General features: G+C 35.7%; 1 long non-coding RNA gene across 1 annotated transcript; it reads right to left on the bottom strand.

Annotated features, from left to right (window-relative positions):
* Window positions 1-1,746: 1,746 nt before the first annotated feature.
* LOC125179026 lies at window positions 1,747-4,458 on the bottom strand. Its single transcript, XR_007157124.1, has 3 exons — window positions 4,394-4,458; window positions 4,094-4,180; window positions 1,747-2,823 (listed from the first exon to the last, which is right to left on the bottom strand). It is a non-coding gene; the product is annotated as an uncharacterized LOC125179026 (long non-coding RNA).
* Window positions 4,459-19,800: the final 15,342 nt, after the last annotated feature.

Here is a 19,800-nt window from a genome sequence, read left to right as displayed (position 1 = left end):
ACAAGAAGATTATAGAAAATGAACAACAGAAAACATGTCATATTGGTTTTAAATCAATTTTTTTGTTCCCTGGGGTGCTAACTATAGTAGCAATTCACATGATGAACCACATTGAAAAGGAAATTTTGCACCGCATTATATATATGTAAGCTGCAGTGAAAAGACCTATGTTCATTATATGCAGAATGTATTGGGGAGAGTCCTATTCGACACACTCTGCAATTTACATCTGCAAATACGCATAAAAAATTTATGAATGTTTGTCCTTTGGTTTACATTCGGTCACTGAACACGTACGGAAGCGGACAATTTTTTCATCTAAAATGCGCAATAACTCACTTCAATGTTTTGCAAGAAATTACCTATAATGAGAAAATATAATATAACATTACTTTTTAGAAAAAAAAAACAAAATTATGTTCTGTTTATTAAGCAAAAACTTGTCCACGAAATGTAGGTAAAGAATTAAATATTTCTACAGTGTGAACATGCAGAATTGTCGATTCTCATCAGAAGCTGTGACCGATCGGACTGCTCATGAAGAGTGACATTGAACATGAATAGCGCGGAAATTTTAATATTGACCTTGTCGAAAAATGGCTATAAGGTTCTATACATTGAATTCTAAAAGCTACTTTAAAACTTCACGAGAAAAGATCTGAGGAAAATAACAAAGTCGCTACAATCAGAAATTACATGTAAAAATCAGTCTCCGTTCCTGTCTGTTCAAGCCCACCGGTCCCAAATTTAACATTTCTCTGTAATATTTAATCCAAAACCATGATTAGCTCACGATAGCCACGGTTAGCCCGATAACTATTAATAAAGGACTAAAATGTACACTTCAATGAAGTGGTGCTGTAAACATGCCAACATGCTTTCGAGAGCTCATCCCAACGAAGCCTCATATGTGAAGCACATTTCAATTTCTACTTCGATTTTCAACAATTAAATGCCCAAAAAGTAAGTGAGAACATTTCAAATCGAGAATTATCAATCAATTCTGCATAATCTCGAATCTATCTGTTATAAATTCGCTTTATTAATTAAATTAACTGCTAAATTTCTAAATATATACCAAACTGAAGCCTAAAAAGCATGTCAATTGTACAAAAGATAATATGATTAATAAAAAATATCACCTCTCTCTGCTTTTACAGGTATCCCAATATGATTTACAAGCATAGATTTGAGCACATTTTAGTCACTTTTTCATCATTATACCAGGTCCTAATTACCGCATTGATTAGCTTTGTCTTTGTCTAAGTCTTCTTTCTGACTCATCCTTCCATTATAGCCCTTAGGTTTTCGATGGGATTGATGTTAGGAGAATTTTTGGGCCAGTCTAGAACATCCGGTCAACTTTCTTCAAAAAACGTGCACATTTCACGTGAAGCATGGCATGGTGTGATATGGTGCTGAGAAATGTCATTTTCATAAGAAAAGTCCCTTCGCACCCATAAATTCTTAGAACCACTGAATATACATAGCCAGGACACGTAATGTGTACAAACTAGTGGATTATAGTGGGCTTTCGTGCTGGTACGTTCAATCTTCTTAAAACAGGCATTTCGTTTTGAATAGGTAGACAGTTTTTCATAACTGTAAACAGTTATTCGAAAAATTGTCATTCGCATAGTCAATGTGGATAAAAATATAAATACATAGACTAGCCTAAAATTTTCAATCATTTTATTGTCTAATTTCTCATGCATTATTTTCTGATTTGACTCATGATGATGAAGACTGATCTAAGGGACATACAAATACGTTACCTACATTGGTGCCGGAAATAGTGCTTAAAATACGAAATGTCCTTGAATGTGGACTTTAACTTTTAGTATTTTGAGACATATTTTGAAATGATTAATAATACATGAATATTTTGATATGAACTTTGAGTAAACTATTCTATTCCTGGGATTTTGACTTTCACTACCGAGTAGGAATTTTAATAGTGTCGTTTCCAACAACGACGAACGAAATAATCATCGTCTCAATTGTGACCGAAGCACCAATCGAATAAGGTTAAATTTGATTATTCTCTATACTCGGGAGATTCTGGCACAAAATTTAATATTTCAAAAGACATTTCACTTGACTTTTCACGCCGAATAATTATCGAATACATATACTAACTCGGCAACCTTCAACATTAGTTCCAAAATGGTACCATTCTTGGGTACACTAGAAATAAATGACAATTACGTGAGTATAAATTTTAGGTTAGTCATTTGTAGAGCGATCCTTTGACCATGAAGATGATAAGATTGAGCTCTGAATCTTGGTACATGTATTCCAATTACGTTTTTATGATGATTTCAACATTTAGGCAATAAAATTGAAAAAAAGTGATGCATAATACATGCAGCCTCGCAAACAGGTTCTTTTTTTTCATACTTTACTCGAATATATCTATGACATCGAAGGAAATGTAATGCTCTGCTGTGCACATTTGCTCTGAAGGTCACCTCATTGGTACTCATTTAAACCTTTTTTCTTTTAAAAGGAAAAAGGTTATAGGAAAAGGTATGATTTATTTTATTTTGAAGGCAACTTCATTGATGCTCATTTAAACCTTTCTTCCTTTTAAAAGAAATGCATTTCCCCTTTTTTTTCAAAGAAAAGCCTTTTTCGTTTTTTAGTTGGAAAAACGGCATAAATGAGTACGAACGAGGATCCCTTCAAAGCGAAACTTTAATTGGTTCTTGAATGTTCCCTCGGCTCCATGGATCAGTTAACGTACATCTCCCATCTTCAGTTTTTCTCAGCACTAAGGAACTGCATGAAGATCACAACGTACGTTGCCACAAAAGAGAAGATCTGTTGAATAAACGAAAGAAACATTACGTGATTCGGAAGAAGCTTTCCATAGATACTGCTTGAATTGAATTTGGTAGTACGGAATATTCATTCTATGACGTGGAGACCAATGATGAAAAAAAATTCTTTAAAGTCCGTATTTATAGATCATTATTCGCGTTAATTACAATATGTTTTCACTCATTTTAAGGCTGCAAACAAGACGCCTGCAGCGAAGTACGTGCAATACGTTTGCGTAAGGCTGTTTTGAACTTCTATAAAATGACAATTTATATGAATATATATATATATATATGAAAATTTTTAGTATATGTTGGCAAAATTTGTTCCTTTAAGCAGGTTTCATTGAAGACCAGAGAATTCGTTTTATTGACAATTTTCTTATTTGTTTTTTCAATAGATCGATATATGAAAATATATATATGAAAAATCACCTATATAGCTTTTTATGCACGGCAAACTGGACAAGAATAAGCCTAATAACGCGTGATGGGACCCTCAAATCGAGTAATTAGCAATGGAAAAGCTGGAGTTACAATATCAAGCAAATTTTTTTCAGCATTTTCTTCTTTTTTCAATAAATTTTAATTATTTGGCTCCCTTGAACAAGCAACATTTTCAAAAATATGTATATTGAAATTTATTTCCTGATATGAATTTCAAGCTACAGCATTGAGAGACATCATTCAAATTTTAAATACCATATATACCGATTCTATAAGCCTTTTCTTCTGATTTGTACATGGTTTGGATTATAAATTGAAATAATTCGTATATATCGAATTTTATATTTTTTTTAATAAGTCATATAAAAAAATAAAATAAAATATCAAAATGGCTTCGAAATATCAAAAGAGTCGATAGATATTCTCTTTACGAATCAAATGATATCTCTCTCGATGTTGTACAACATAAATTGAAGGAGGAGATAGATTTATACCCCCCCTTTTATACCCCCCTTTATAGTATAAGATTTATAGATTTATACCCCCCTAGACCCCCTTTTTGCCGTTTTCTATGCATTTCACGCTTTCTTTCGTATATTCAAAAAATGTATCTGAGCAAAATATTTTTCTTTGAGTGATGTACATATGCATGCGAACTTCCAGAAAGATCGGTAATATAGTTCAGGAGACGACCGGAGTTCGGAGAGACGCTCTCCTCAAATCATTTGTTAGAACTCTTCGGGTAAACATTAACTTCTTATTATATTATTTGCAGACATTAATATATTATTCATGCTAGTTCAGAGTATGTTTTAGTTACTTACGTGGACGATCTTGGAACGTTCAAGCGTGAAGACGTGACACATGTCAAAACTGGGGCTCTGATCCAGTAGGTGTTGGAGCCCCTTCAGCTGTTTAAATTTCAACAACAAGATTACAATTGTGATTTGTCATATATATTTCTGTGTGCAACTGTACGTTTTCCTTTAATATGAGTATATCATTTTTTCCATGTCATGATTTTGCTATAGTTTCATTAATTATTTTCGTTCATGGCACATTCAATTCTCATATTTTAATTTGCTTTGAAGAATGCAAAGTGTATCAAAAATAATCTAAATTACTTGTTCGATCGAAATCCGATGAGTGGGTAATATCGTCAATTTCATTAGCTTCCACTTCAGAGCAACTACCTGTAAAATAATATCAGATATTCATTCAGATCAGATCAGATAAATATATGAATGATATCAGATTTTCTGACCGATATGTTTATCGGTCAAAATTCAACAGTATAGAGGCAAAAGTTTGAGCTAACATTATTAAATTAAGGTGCTAACTCTTTAAAGTGCTAAGAACAGATTCAATTTCGTAAATGCAGGTGTCGAGGTGAGAAACTTATGTCTTTTTAACGCTTAGAATTGGAATTCTTCATTTATAAGGAGTACTGCAGGGCAATGAAACTTAACCAATATGCTGATTCGTTTATAACAAGGGATGAACCTATAGTGTAGATTGACGGAGTAGCATGAACTGATGAACTAATCCTATTTATCCTTCTTGGATGACAATTAATGGTTGCGTACAGAGCAAATATATTTCTGAAAAATATTCACAATTACAAAAATACCAACCATCATCAGACCCACCTTTTCAGTGTAAGAAGTGGGCAGATTCAGAAAGAAGAGCAATGGCATCACAGTAATCAATGTATGGGACATCAGAAGCAGTTTTTGACTTGTGGTTAAATTTTGATATAGCATCATGTAGCAAATATCGACTATAGCTAAAAATATCAATAACATTATTTTGACAAGTATGATCTTGTCCATGTAACTCATGAGGAGTTTGAGAAGAGAATATATCCTCACGATGTCATCTTGAACACGTTGAAAGTTTTTTCCATGTCCCATCCAGTTTACAGGTTGCATCTCAAGACGTTGAGGGAGTTGCGTGTGCTCCACACCAGGCCAATTTTTTTCCGGTTTTAAACTAACAAGATCCAAACTTTACTCCCGCCATTATCACCTGTTAAACAATTACACCATCCAAGGCCAGGACCAATAATATTGTTAAAGACGGCATCAATACAATTTTCTATTTGGCCCAAGAAAAACTCAAAAGTAACACCAAGTAAGCAGAACTGAAGGCCCATCGCTGTAAAACGTGCGCTTAGTAGCGCTAGAGTGAGTCCGTCAAAAACCACGACATCGAAAACTCAGTATGCAGTCAGAGAAATTATTACAGCAAGAAGCACCAGCGTTACCATCAGCCGCGTCACCCACAGGCGTTTCGACTTTGGCCTCTCGTTAACTAATTCTCCACTAAAACCTTTGACCACTCGGCATATATTATTGCTCTCGAGGAAAATGTGAGCAAGTTTATCTTTTTGTATGAAGCACAGAACCTGGATAAGAGCCACCGAAAGTGCCATGGTTACATCGTAAATCGTGTGAAAGACCCTCAAAGTTGAATAGGTAAGATGATTCACTCTTGACCTGAAAATTGATTCGTAGATGTCAAGAAACATGACGGACGACAGGCAGAGAGTTAACGCGGCGCTCCAAACGTTCCATTTCTTCGACTTGACCAGGGAAAAGTTTTCTGCTGCCTGTCTTTTTTTTTGGGCTAACATCTTGAGTATTCCACTTATATGGCAAGTATCCGAAGATTCTGAGCATAAAATGTAGAAATTTTGTCCACATACCGATTTTCCTTTTAAGCGAAATTTTCAATTCAGACTTAAAATTCAAAAACTGCAATAGAAGAAAACAGTGAAATTTACATTATGGCATATAAATAATAGTGAAATATTTATTATTCACTTTAAATCCTATGTTGTAAATTTAACGACATCCTTACTACCTCGTTATTCGAGACGTCAAGTAATGCGACTCAATTTATAATTTCATGGTACATTTATTAGCAAACATCTTCAGGGGGTTTATATTTACTGTAACATTTTACGTGAGATTCCAGAGTGACGCACAACCTCATCGTGGCAAGACCAAGAAAGAGTGCACGAATTAGGATATTAGAGATCGACGGCATACAGAGTGCAAGAATTTAAACTGAGTGTCCTGCATTGATCAACGCGGTCGATTTGGTTGTGGCAAACATCCAATGAACCATAGTCTAATTGTTAGCTTCTTGATATTTAATGAAGTGGGTCTCACTCCTTTGTCTCATTAATGAGTAAAGTTGCGTATTGTTAACCGATCGCAGTCAAGTCATTGCGGGAAATTTTTGACGGTAATTGAGTGATATGAGCAAATCTAAAATCCACAAGATGTACCTTACGGTGAATCTATCCACGTTGTGTTTGAGCAAAACCTCGAACGACTTAAAATCATGTTACAGGAGTTGAAATAAGTACTTATATCAAAAGTCTGCTTGAATAGCAAATTCAACTAGAATTTAAATTGAAACCAGAGTTTCGGAGACCATTTTCATCATCAGTTATAAAAAAGTTTTTAAGTGATGACGGAGCATGTCTCCCAAAATTTTCAGTGAAGAGATGATGAACTAGCTAGGCGTTTTCTTTGCATGTAAATTTCAGTACTCTACATGTATATGTTTTCCTTTGCGGCAGTATCGTAAAATTTATTCATAAATACCGTACAAAGATGGTGAAATTTTATTTTAAAAATTGTGGAATAGAACCTAGTTCATCCGAATTGAAGAGGTGTCACTAGAAAAAAATTTTGTTGCATATGAATTTTTATTAAAGATAATAAATATTTTTACTTTTTAGCCTAGAGAACAAGTTAATTTTCTTGCACATACATCAATTTACATTATTATTTATGAGAAGAAAAATATTTTCAATATTTTGTGTACTATCGTTACGCTAGGAGTGCAAAAGGGTCACAAAATTTAGAATTTCAAGGTCAAACGGCAACCGAACAAACATATATTAGCAAGAAGGATTACGTTCCCTATTTGTATATATGATCCTAATAATACTATTTAAATACCGTCGAAATGATCAAGCTGCCATATTCAAGAATCATCTTTCAAATTATTCAGTTTAAGCGGTAATGGTCATGCACCGCTCAGGTATCGGGTCATCAATATCTCAGTCAATTTATTTATATACACTGCAACAAGTGGCATATAAAAATTTATTCAGTTTGAGTGCCCACGATAATGGATGCAGAAAAACGCACTTGTCATATTATTCACTTGTATTTTACCGCGTTTTTCTTAGCTTCGTTTCGTGTCCGTCTCTCTGTCTGTCATCAAAAATTCAAATTTAATTTAGAGCACTTCTGAAGTTTCTAGAAACTTGAAATTTGGCATGCATGCTTATGCTGCCTATTCAAGATTTGATCATCAGAAGTAATAAGTAAAAAAAAATTAAAAAACCCTGAAAATTCAAGGTTGGGAATCGAGTTTTTTTTTGTCGAACATCCAGACTTGCCAACCCTGGAAAATGATATGAATTGCTAAAATTGCTAAACTAAAAAGTAGAAAATAAATAAATATAAAAAGCCATTTTTAAAGATCACGTTTTTCTGGTGGTTGCAATACTAAAAACAATGAAATAAAACAAATCAAAAAACTTTTAAAAACCACGTTTTATTAACGGACAAAGAAGAAAAACATTAACTCTTATATAACATTACATAACATTCTACACAACTTTAATGTTATGTAAGAGTTAATGTTTTTCTTTTTTGTCCGTTAAGAAAACGTGGTTTTTACAACTTTTTTATTTGTTTTATTTCCGCAGCGAATTGGGACACTAAGTTCACAGTAATATCGATTTGAGGACGGTAGATCAACTTAACAAAACTTAGATACTTGCTACAAGTTCCCTTATGACGACCAAATGTAAATTCGCCGCTCTATATATGTTCGGTTTGAGTTCTAATTTCCTGCCCCAAGTCAGAAACGTTACATAATCTGACGACCACGGCACGGCACGTCATGAGTTCATTTCTCTGTCTACGGCGGCTATGACAGAGTCTAAAAAAATAGCCGCTATACTCCTCTCGGTGGGAATTAAGAAGGGACCGTGCGCCTACGTTCAAAATGGAACCATTCATCATTCCGGCAAATAAAGATATTTGGTTGTTGATGGACGAGTAATGAGTTTTATACGATTAATATTAATCTTTTACATTAAAGAGTGTCCGAAAATTTACCAGTTTATTTACCATGTTGCTGATCGTAAAAATAAACAATGGATGTTCTAATTATTTCGGTAGGAATGAATTGACATTACTATTGCTCACCCATTTAATAAGTTGCAATGCCTTATTGTTTCGTGTGTTAACTAACAGTTACCCGGAATGCTTCTACTCTTGCTCCATCTTATTCATGAGTAATGGACGAAAATCCGCAAAATTCGAGTGCACAGTTACATAACTGATCTCATCAATTTTATTTTATCAATGCACAAGTCATGTGTTGCGCGATTGTTGTATAATATGAAATGACTTCTCGTTCAATATCAACAAAACGTCAACAGACGTTAGGCTGCCAGTTACTGTTAAGAAAGTTTACATGCAACTTTTGTATTGCAATGAAAACTACAAACAATCATAATATCTCTTTACATGGCACCAGCCAAAGCTCACCTCGGAATATAAAGAAGGCGCTCCGCTAGCACGAAGCCTACAGGGAAGAACAGATTTGAGGCTGGCAGAAAACTACACAGCATCACAGCCAGTGACCACAGTAGAGCTCGACCTTCCTCTGTACACTGTCAACAAAATGTTACACCGCCGTTAAAAATGATTCATATGTTCACTAAACTATACGGATTGCAAATGCGTATGGCGGACATTCCGAACGAGAGAGGCAGCACCAATGATTACACTCTTCAGAGCCCTCGTGCTCCCCAATCTTGAGTATTGCTGCCAGCTTTGGTCGCCACTCAAGGCGGGTGCGGTGCGTTATCTCTCCTTCATATATCTCCAATATGCAATAAATATTGCAATATAGGGAAAGCAGGATGGGAGTGGGGAGCAGTGGGCACAAGAAATAATGTAGGAGTGGTAAAATGAAACCCATTCTATGAACCAATGAAGGAAAGGTGATATAAACTACACGCCGGTTGAAAAGGGATAATTTGCGGGAATAATAAAAGGATTTATCGTATAAATAACGTTGCAAGAAAAAGAAGAAAAAAGTATAAATTTCAGTTAATTTTTTTTTCCTGCAGATGCAATTGGAAGTTGAATGACTTGAGCAAAAGTGATGTGAAAGTGACCGCGTTAGTCTTAATTTTCGTTTTCGCATGCTTACGGAGGTTATAAATTTGACCTTCAACTCTCGGAAAAGAGTTAATAATGATTTTCGAAGAATACATTTTATTTGCGAATTAAGAGCAACTAACTTATCAAGTGTTCACTAGGGATGAAGTTACTCATTTGATAATAATGGAAATTTAACAATTAATGGTGAAAATATTTTATCATTTCATGACGGTGGCCCTCAACTCAATTATCCAGCACTCAATTTAACTACCCAATGCATATTTAACATATTCACGGGTTACGATTACATCAGTTTGGACTAACTATTAAAGTATATTTCTTCATGATTCAAATGCAGCGTTCCCTCTTAAATTCATCGGAAACAGCTATGTTCTTTTTTCGTAGATGTGAAATAATGAATCTCAATTGTCTCAACTCCATTGGTAACTCTATTCTTGCACTTAATTGCCAGATACGAGGCGCGTCCCTAAAATAAGTTCCACGGGTTGCCGCTGGCGTTAGGATCTTTTCTATGCGCTGCTATGCAATAGAGGCAGGTTGTATGACTCCCCAACTTCAATCCCTTACCAAGCCACCGTTCCTGCGGCATTTGGTCAATTGCCCCAGCAGGCGTCAGCGATGGAGCTTCCTCTTGCGTATCCCGCCAGCTGCGAGCTGCGGTCTGTTACTCGTTTCCTGGCCGCTCAGAAGAAATCGGCGAAGGAATTTCAGTAAGAACTTTGTCAAGAGTATGGAGAAGAGTGTATGAGCTCCGTGATGGTGCGCAGATGGGTTAGGGAATTTAAAAATGGCCGAACTGACGTACAAGACGACGCCCGTGCATGGCTGCCATCTGTTTCTGACGAAACAATCGCCAAAGTCGAAGCGGTAATGCCTGACGATAGACGGATTACAGTTCGAGAGCTGTGTGAAAAATTCCCGAGGTAAGCAAAACAACAATTGACAAGATATTGACAGAACATATAGGCCATTCAAAGGTCTGCGCAAGATGGGTACCAAAAAAGCTCATCAGACCATCAGCGGCAGCGGGTTGTAGTTGCCGAGGAATTACTCGCTTTTCAGTGAACGACCGAAGAGGAATTTATGAACTCTGTTGTTACTGGTGACAAGACCTGGGTACCCGTAACACTTCTCCATACACTTGACAAAGTTCTTCGTGAATTTCCTTCCCCGATTTCTTCTTAGCGGCCAGGAAACTAATAACAGAGCGCATCTCATAGCTGGCGGAGACGCAAGAGGAAGCTCCATCGCTGACGCCTGCTGAGGCAAGGCTAAACGTCGCAGGGACGCTGGCGTAGTACGGGATTTGGAGTTGGGGAGTCATACAACTTGCCTCTGTTGCCTAAACGCGCATAGAAACGATCCTAGCGCCAGCGGCAGCCCGTGGAACTTATTTTAGGGTCGCACCTGTTATTTGCAGGACGTCAAGCCCATTTCTTAAACTAAAAATTTTTAAACTAATTTTTTGGAGTTTAAATTAGGTAAAAAACAAGAACCGACGATTGAAATTCGTCTTTGCATAAACTTTTAACATGCTGAGATTCTTGCAGCATTGGCCGAAATGCTAAGTAAATTGAACGGAGGAAGAAAAGAAGTCGAGTGAGGAGTACCTGGTGTGAGCAGTACCTGGAGTGAGCAGTACCTGGAGTGAGCAGTACCTGGAGTGAGCAGTACCTGGAGTAAGAAGTACCTGGAGTAAGGAGTACCTGGAGTAAGGAGTACCTGGTGGTGGCGCTGGTGCAGAAGGAGGCAGGATTATCCTGCTCTGAGAAGAGGGGGCGGGAGCCCATAATCGTCACTCGTATCACGACCACGCCGGTACCCTGTTGGGGAAACAAAATAATCATATATTATTTGCAGCTCGTTAAATGATTCTGAAATAAAAGTTTACTCGTCGTCATCATATTTGTTCGTTCAACAATTGTTATCGATTTATTTTTTAATATACAAATCTCGATGACAAAGAACCATTCGCGACTTGGCATAGAACTGATATTTAAGCTGGATAATACTTTCTAGACAGCTATTTCTGAGCTGGCAATTATAATATATAATATAATTTGATGATTCACTATAAATAATATAAATTCAATATATAATATTATCCACTTATTAATTAGTGAATGGGCTTTCCATTAATTTCTTTATTCACAGCAAAAAAAATGCATTCAATCAACGTGTCAATATTTATAACATAATGTTCTCAAAAGCGCTACTGATAAATTTCAATAATAAATTATAGTTACCAATAGAAAAGTCTGGGTTTTTCTCACTAGCAAAGCTCGAATCTCGTCCAAAACTCTCCCTCTGCAGAAGTAAGATCATCGGCTATTAGATTCAAACTCAAATCTCTACAACATCCTGCATAAGTTGTCCCAGCTAATCGGGAAGGAAGAGGGATCGGGAAGGATTTAATCGATTAGCTTGGAATCGATGAAATCCTGAATCGGGATCAAAAAGGATTTCAAATCCCGCCCTGTGATCACGCTACAGAAAATGAAGCGAAAACTTGAATAATCAATAAATATTTGTGTGATTATTTAAGGAAATGTCATAATTCAGAACAGAATTAGGTGAATTTGAGTACGATGCATTACGCCTTGAAATTTTGGCTGGCAGTATTCGACACACTGACAGCCACTGGAAAAGTAACAGTTGTGTACTGTTGGTTAAATGAACACAAAGTAATATTATCTGACAATATTGAAACAAAAACTGCGAGACAGATCTGCTTCTAATCGTGAACATTCAAATCTATTCAAAAAGTTACTTATGAAATAATTCAAACTTTTCGGTGAGACTAACAGCTTTACCAGAATTCATCTCGCTTTAAAAAATTTCTGGAATCATAGTATTTTTAAAAATTGTTGAAAAAATAAAAAAATTTCCCTAAACGAAATAAGCGAACGCGAACAAAGTTGTTCCTGGTAAGAATTCAATATAAAACAAAAAATATACCTGAATGCTTGCAAACGTAGATAATATCATACCCAAGTGATCGTCTGTAGGTGAGGCAAACATCCCAGACAATGCAGACAGAGAGCGCCGTGATGGCTTGCTCTTTACACAGCACGCCGAGGACGGCCCAGAAGTAGCTCCACATGAGAGGGGCTTGTCTGGTCTGAAGATCAGAGACTGAAGAGGGTGGATGTCGACACAGTTGGCAACTCAGTGAACGGCAACGATAAGGCAGACGGGATTTCAATTTATTTGCGAAGCACTTAGTTCGAGAATTAATTTGGCTTATTTCATTGATGGGATCAGAGTTAATTTTCAACGATGGCAAAGCGCGTGTTTTATCCCAGCGCTTTCGATGGGAGTACGCAAGAACACTCCTGATTATGCCTGAAATATTTTTAAGGCCCCAAATTGACTGGAATCTCATTTTATGCTCGAACATTTTTTTCTCGTCATTATTTTCTGATCCTTTGAAAACGCAAGCCGTGCTTCCCTGTTTCCTTGTCATCTCAAATTTTGTATTGCTCTTGCTGGGCTTCTTGATGCTAGCATAGTTTACGGATGCGCTGTAATTTCCGGCCTCTCTTCTCTGAAGCAAGTCGTCCAAATATTTCGATTCCCGTAAACTCGACGGCGGAGCGATGCGGTTTTCCGCTTCACCTGCAGCGCGATCGCAGAAGCGCTTGCGCCTCTCGATAGCCCTGTTCAACCAACACGAAAATTTGCAATTTATCGCTGAACATGCATCAACATTCAATCATCGTGTGGATTGTACAGCATTAACTTCAAATTTGAATCCTGAAACAGCGATCAGACGCGAACGTTTATTCGTTTTTTCATCTCAAAGTTTCTATACATTTAAATATGTAAAATATATTTGTATAATTTTAATTATGATGCCAAATGGAAGATTCAATTCTGAATCTAAAATAAGTCACTCAACTCTCCTCAATTCAAAATCAACGATTTAAGTGAATAAAATTGAAATCATTGCAAGCACTGATATAAACAAGACGGAATCAATAGAGTGCTTAGAGCATTAAATAATAATAAAGATCTTGACTGCTGAAACCGAATAATTTCACAAGTAAACACTTACTTGTGATAGGCCAAGAAGCAGGCGAGGAACGCGAAGGCTGCAGCGACGTCTGCCCGACCTACTACGCCGGTCACCTGAGCCCAATATTACAATGACAATACTATAATTTTAATAATGAGCGTTTAAAAATTAATTTTTAAATACAACACTTCTAGTTCCAAAGAGGTCAGCGTCTCAGATGTTACACATATACAATGAATTTCTTATTTTATTTTTAAATATTAAAAAAAACTATTTTTGTTCAAAATAAAATAAATTCTCGAAATTATTTATTCTGTCAATTGATTTAAGTATTGTCTGCGACTTTCCGTAAGTGTGCAAAATTTCCGATCGATTAGATAGGTTTAAATAAATGTGTTAAATATCGATTATAAGATTTGAAGCAGACAAACAAACAAACAACCAACAAGAAGTGAAATTAAATAGAAGTGCTGTAAATAACGTATTTAAGTAGTTGGAGAACTGTTATTTTTCTTCTGTTAGTTGTTAAATGTGATACATTCAGCGTATTTTGGCTACGAACATTTTTCAATTAAAATTTGTGAATGGTGGTGTCCAGCAAGCGAATAAAGCTCATTAAGCTATCGCCGGTTTCGTATAACTGCAAAAATTATCAATAAAAAAGTTCCAGTTAATAAAAATCGAAGTTTTTGCACGGTTAATTAGGCGTCGTACGTAGCCATAAATCTGAAACTGGCTGCAGTGCAAATATGCAGTTTTTTTAATCCATAGTTCTGCAGGAGAAAAGGCAATTTTCCAAATGATATGCATAAGTATTGAATCATCAGGAGACTTTTTAAGCAAGAGAATATCTGATAGCCTCCGGATATCGGAGACTCGCCACCCTTATTGAAGTCAGGAGTAAATAATCAATTCAGAATATAAATTATTTGGGTGTTTCGTTTTTCAGAGCATCGAGTTGCAAATGAGCACCGAGGCGCTAAATTTTGTTCCATGGCTCTGAGGATCATAGTTGCTTGGCCATGTAGACACTGTGAGTGCGTTAAATTAACACGAATACTGTGTCTAAGTGCATGTATTGCACAGCATAAGTAGGAATCGATGAGCACCAGTTCATAATCGCCCTACACTGAGAGAGGTTTTTGCTTTAAGAATCTTCAAGAGTCTCGCAATAAAACCTGCATCCAAAAAAACGTTTGACGTTAATTATATCTTGGCAGCAACGGGTAATTACATTGTGCTATGGGATGTTATTAATAAGCTAAATTATTTTAATGGAAGTCTTTATCTTTAGCTTGTTTTTATGATGCAAACTTTTGTCGTGCTTTCAAACCTGTCGAAGCAACAAATTTGAAAAACATTCCTCACGATCGCGTAGAATTATTATGCACTGACTTTCTAAAGAACAAGATAAAAATTTTGTTTAGAAAAATCAAATTATTTTAGAGAACATTACAATGAGAATCATGGATTTAATATCAATGCATTAATGTAAAAAGCAAAAATCTTCAATATAATATAAATCGGGATAGTCTTACGGGTAATTTTTTACAAATGCTTAATTAATCGAAACTGATCATCAAAGTGAATGAATTCACATTGATGATCGTATTCGTGAATGATTAATATCATTATCATATCAACTGGCGAATATTAATATTTTTCGTCGAGAGCAACAACAAAATTTAAAATTTTCTGAAATTTTGTCTATGCGACGAATTCGTTGCAGGGCAATCAGTTGATATTCAATACAAAAACTTTCTATTCAAAGGTGTCAAAAAATCAAACTGAAAGCAGCATTTCAAATGAAAACAAAAAAAGAACATTTTCCTGAAATACTTTTCTCGACATTCACAGCAGCGAATGTCGAAATAACGCTAGTACATGAGATTGGCCCAACACCGTTGCAGGAGATTATTTTCCTGTAGTCTTACTTCCAATTAACCCGCCCATTGTTCTGCACAACTTCACATTGAACAGTGAGATACTGCCCCGTATCCGAGAGCTATTCAAAGATTTTGAAATAGGAGTCCTTTTGAATTTTTTAATGAAATAATCGTCTCAAAAATTCAAGTTCCAAGTTCTGACCGCTGTAAATTATTAATCGCTAGCTTTACGTCTCATAGTCCGTTTATGAGATTATTTAGTTTTTAGGCTATATCGCGTAAATTTGGACTTTCTATTGATTATACCTGTAATGAGTCCTGAATTCTGGTAGAAACAGCTAGTTTAGCTTACTCGAATTACAAGCACTAATTTTAGTTGTACCTCAAATGCTGATTGATTTTCAATGCAGATTGACTATAAGTTTTACCCACGTTTCTGAGAAATTTTAAACTATGTTGTTTTTGGCTTAGAATTATTATTATACAAAACCATCTTTACAGGCAAAATGCCTCTCACTGTCCGGCAATTAGGCTCTAACATCAATATTCATATTTTTAAACGTCAAAATTTTTACTCACTGGCTTCAGAATGTAAAGATATATATATTAAATGTTTGCACAAACATAAACTTGTGCTTGACTCACGGCCTCGGTGTGCACGGGATGTACAGAGAACAGCAGCACCCTGAGCAGCACGTGCGTGTATAGACAGACCACCGCGCAGTGCAGCAGCAAGTTGACCGCGTGGGACAGTCTAGGCTCACTCCTTCCCAACAGCCACCGCTCCAGCCTGAGTAGCAATAAATGCTCGCTTTCATTTACTGTATAAGTAAGATAATTAAAATAGTTAAAATGCTACATTGCACTTATTCACCCTGACCTCGACAGCATTTTTATAGCTATTATTCTGCTTTCGAGTTGCCAAATCTTCGATCTAATCGAATGCTACATTAATTATTTCCCCAGACTTCGACAGCATTTTTACAGCTATTATTTCCTTTTTGAGTTGACAAATATTCGATCTGATGGCGCAGAGATGTCCCAGTAGCGGTGCTCAAAGGTTTTGTGAATCAGCAATTCTGAATGTCTATTGATGATTGGTGAATATTTAAGATAATAAGAAATTATGTATGTTTATCTATAAAACGCTGAAATTAATGATGTCTATTTGAGGTAAAAAGTTGAATCGTTTATGCCTTTTTAAGAAAGTGATGAAGTGATCGATGCCCTTTCAAGAAGATATGATTGATGTATATTCGAGAAGAAGATTTATGTTTATTGAAGGAAACGATGAAGTTATCAATGTCTACTAGAAAAATGGATAATATAAGTCGAAAAATAATACAATAAAGTTTATACTCTTTAATAGTTTAATCTATTCATGAATGAAGGCATCTAATATCGTCCTAACTAGGAAAGGATGAAATGGGAACCAATAAATTTAGTAGGGTTAGTTTCGTTCAATTCATATAGATTACCTTGAAATATTTAGCGTGTTCGACTTTTCAGACGGTTTTCAAGTGATTTACATCACTTTCAACAAAAATTATTTATTTACATTATTTTTATTTTATTTTACATCATTTTCATTCCTTCATTTACGAACGTATGAAGCATTTATACGATTTGATTGCATTGCATGTCCCGTGGAAATTATAACCCACGTATATGTGTCAAACTATTGTCCCAAAACTCAAAACAAACTTGCAAAAGTTTTATTTCAAAAGCTACGCCTGCAGCGGCTGACAGTAACTCTGACATTCTCCTGCATTGCCATGTTTTCGAAAATTTATCGAGGGAAACCGACTCGTACGAGTCGAAATATTGTACATTTTGTATAGTTTGGAGCGTAGGGTTCGACAGCGGAATATTTTTTTATATCCATTTCATATGTCGATTGGAACTCCGCAGAGTTCAATGAATAAGCAATTTGTTAAGAGAGCCGCTCGCAATTTTTCACTGCATAAATTTTGAAAGTTTTAAATTAAAGCTTCTAAAACTAGAATTGTAATTCAAAGTAAATATTTATTTATTGGAACTTTCCAGAGATATTCATACCTCGTGATAATATATATTTTATATTAGTATGTTTCCAGGGTAATATTCAAGTCAGCGCTGAACAGTATCTTACTGGAATTAAATTGAATCATGGCCTTTGAGTTATTGAATAAAAAGTAGTGCAGTTACATTGAAGTACTTGTTATTCTCCGCGATCCCGAAAATGTTCCTGTACCTCGTTCACTCATTTTTTATAAAGGATCATGTAATGCTGAATTTTCTAAGCAAATATAAATCATTAATTAGAACTTCTATTTGCAGCAACTGAGGATGACATAAAATATTCATTACATATGCTGTACTTCAGGACAAAGAACATTAAATTCGGCAAGATTTTAAAGTTTATAGCATAACTTCTAGTGTTTTTATTTCAAGAATTATTATTATGAACAAACGTACTTAATAGTTTACGCATTCTGCATTTTATTTTCATGTGTTTGTAATTTACTATGTAATAGCCGATGCCACTTGAGTGAACAATTTGAGCCTCCCTATTGAACCAGAGGTCATATTGTTTAATTACTTTTTATTGCCTGATTTGTGATTTTTCTTTAATTATATAATTTCGTTGAAAATTTGATGCAAGGTTCTCAGAGGTGAAACATAAATGGGAACAAAACAGTTCTCATCTCATCAGAATCCAGAATGATTATAGAGCGATTTACAAGCACCCTGGTGGATTCGTACGCTTCCATGGTAAACTTGAGATAAAGCTGCTGGTCGATGCTCGAAACTTTTAAACTGCTGAGTCAGGCGGACAAGCTATGAGGCGATATACTCAGCGAGCGCGGCATCACAATGAACACGCTAGCTTACCATAAAATAGTCATGCCTTATTTGAGTTATACTTAGTTATCTTACTCTGTTTTTCAGAATTCTGAGCATAAAACGTTAGACTTTATCACCTCATACAATGAAGGATGGTAGGCTATCAATAACAGTTAAACTTCTACCTGATTGAGATTTTTCCTATTTTAGATTTTGGGCCAAAAAGAGCGATGAGTAGATGATGTTATACGAAGTTGATGACCGGAGATACCTGTTGGCGTTGTCATCCATTTTCCGTTTCAAACCTACATGGAGCAAATGCTAGAGCAATGCAAGATCATTAAAATCTATTAAAATTAATTATTACCCTCAACACGATTAGAGACTGTAATTGATTCCGGAATAATTTAATTGGTTACTTGAGCGCACATTTGTTTCACGTATAATTCTTAATATAAATATTTTTTTTAGTAGTCCCTTCATTTCGACAGTTTATCGCAAGTTGCGACACTGCGTTACTCCGATAATATCGCATAAGCAAAGAAAACGCCAAATAAATTCCCCATATATTCATGAAAACGTTTTCATGAAGATAAGGGGAATTTTCTTTTCGATTTCCTAGCTTTCAAATGCTTTTCAATATAAAATACTGGCCAGCAACAAACGTCCATTTTGACAGCGCACTCTTCTGCCACCCTCGCACTCGCAACAGCCTCCATGTTCCCTGGGGTTAACAACTTTCTTCAAAGAGGCCTCACGAGTGCATCATTTTACGGTGTCGTAAAAATTCTCAACGATTTTGTTTTAATGACTGCGCCGAAGCGATGACCTCGCAGCGATCGTCGTAAGTCCACGGGAGCTGCTCAGTGCGCTTCATTATCAAGGAGGAGAGCAAGGAAAAAAGCACCGCTTAAGGCTATCCACTTTACCTAGTCCTACTTCCTGCAAGCGAATGAGTGTAGTATAAAGGAGAATATCGTTTTGGCCTAAGATTTAGTGTTGCATGCAAGACTTTAGTGCATTGAACTGAAATTTTGTGTTGTATTCAGGACAATAGCGCTGTATATTGAGATTAAGTGTTTTATTCAGGACAATAACGCTGTATATTGAGATTAAGTGTTTTATTCAGGACAATAGCGCTGTGTATTCAGATTAAGTGTTTTATTCAGGACAATAGCGCTGTGTATTCAGATTAAGTGTTTTATTTAGGACAATATAGCGCTGTATATTGAGATAAAATGTTTTATTCAGGACAATAGAGCTGTATATTAAGATTAAGTGTTTTATTCATGACAATATAGCGCTGTATATTGAGATTAAGTGTAAGATTCAGGACAATAGCGCTGTATATTGAGATTAAGTGTTAGATTCAGGACAATAGCGCTGTATATTGAGATTAAATGTTGTATTCAGGACAATAGCGCTGTATATTGAGATTAAGTGTTGTATTCAGGACAATAGCGCTGTATATTGAGATTAAATGTTGTATTCAGGACAATAGCGCTGTATATTGAGATTAAGTGTTGTATTCAGGACAATAGCGCTGTATATTGAGATTAAATGTTGTATTCAGG

Source organism: Hyalella azteca, unplaced genomic scaffold, assembly GCF_000764305.2.
Source record: "Hyalella azteca isolate HAZT.00-mixed unplaced genomic scaffold, Hazt_2.0.2 contig14493, whole genome shotgun sequence".
Lineage (NCBI taxonomy): Eukaryota > Metazoa > Arthropoda > Malacostraca > Amphipoda > Hyalellidae > Hyalella > Hyalella azteca.
The sequence above is the reverse complement of the archived record's forward strand: the minus strand, read 5'-3'. Positions and strand labels throughout refer to the sequence as shown.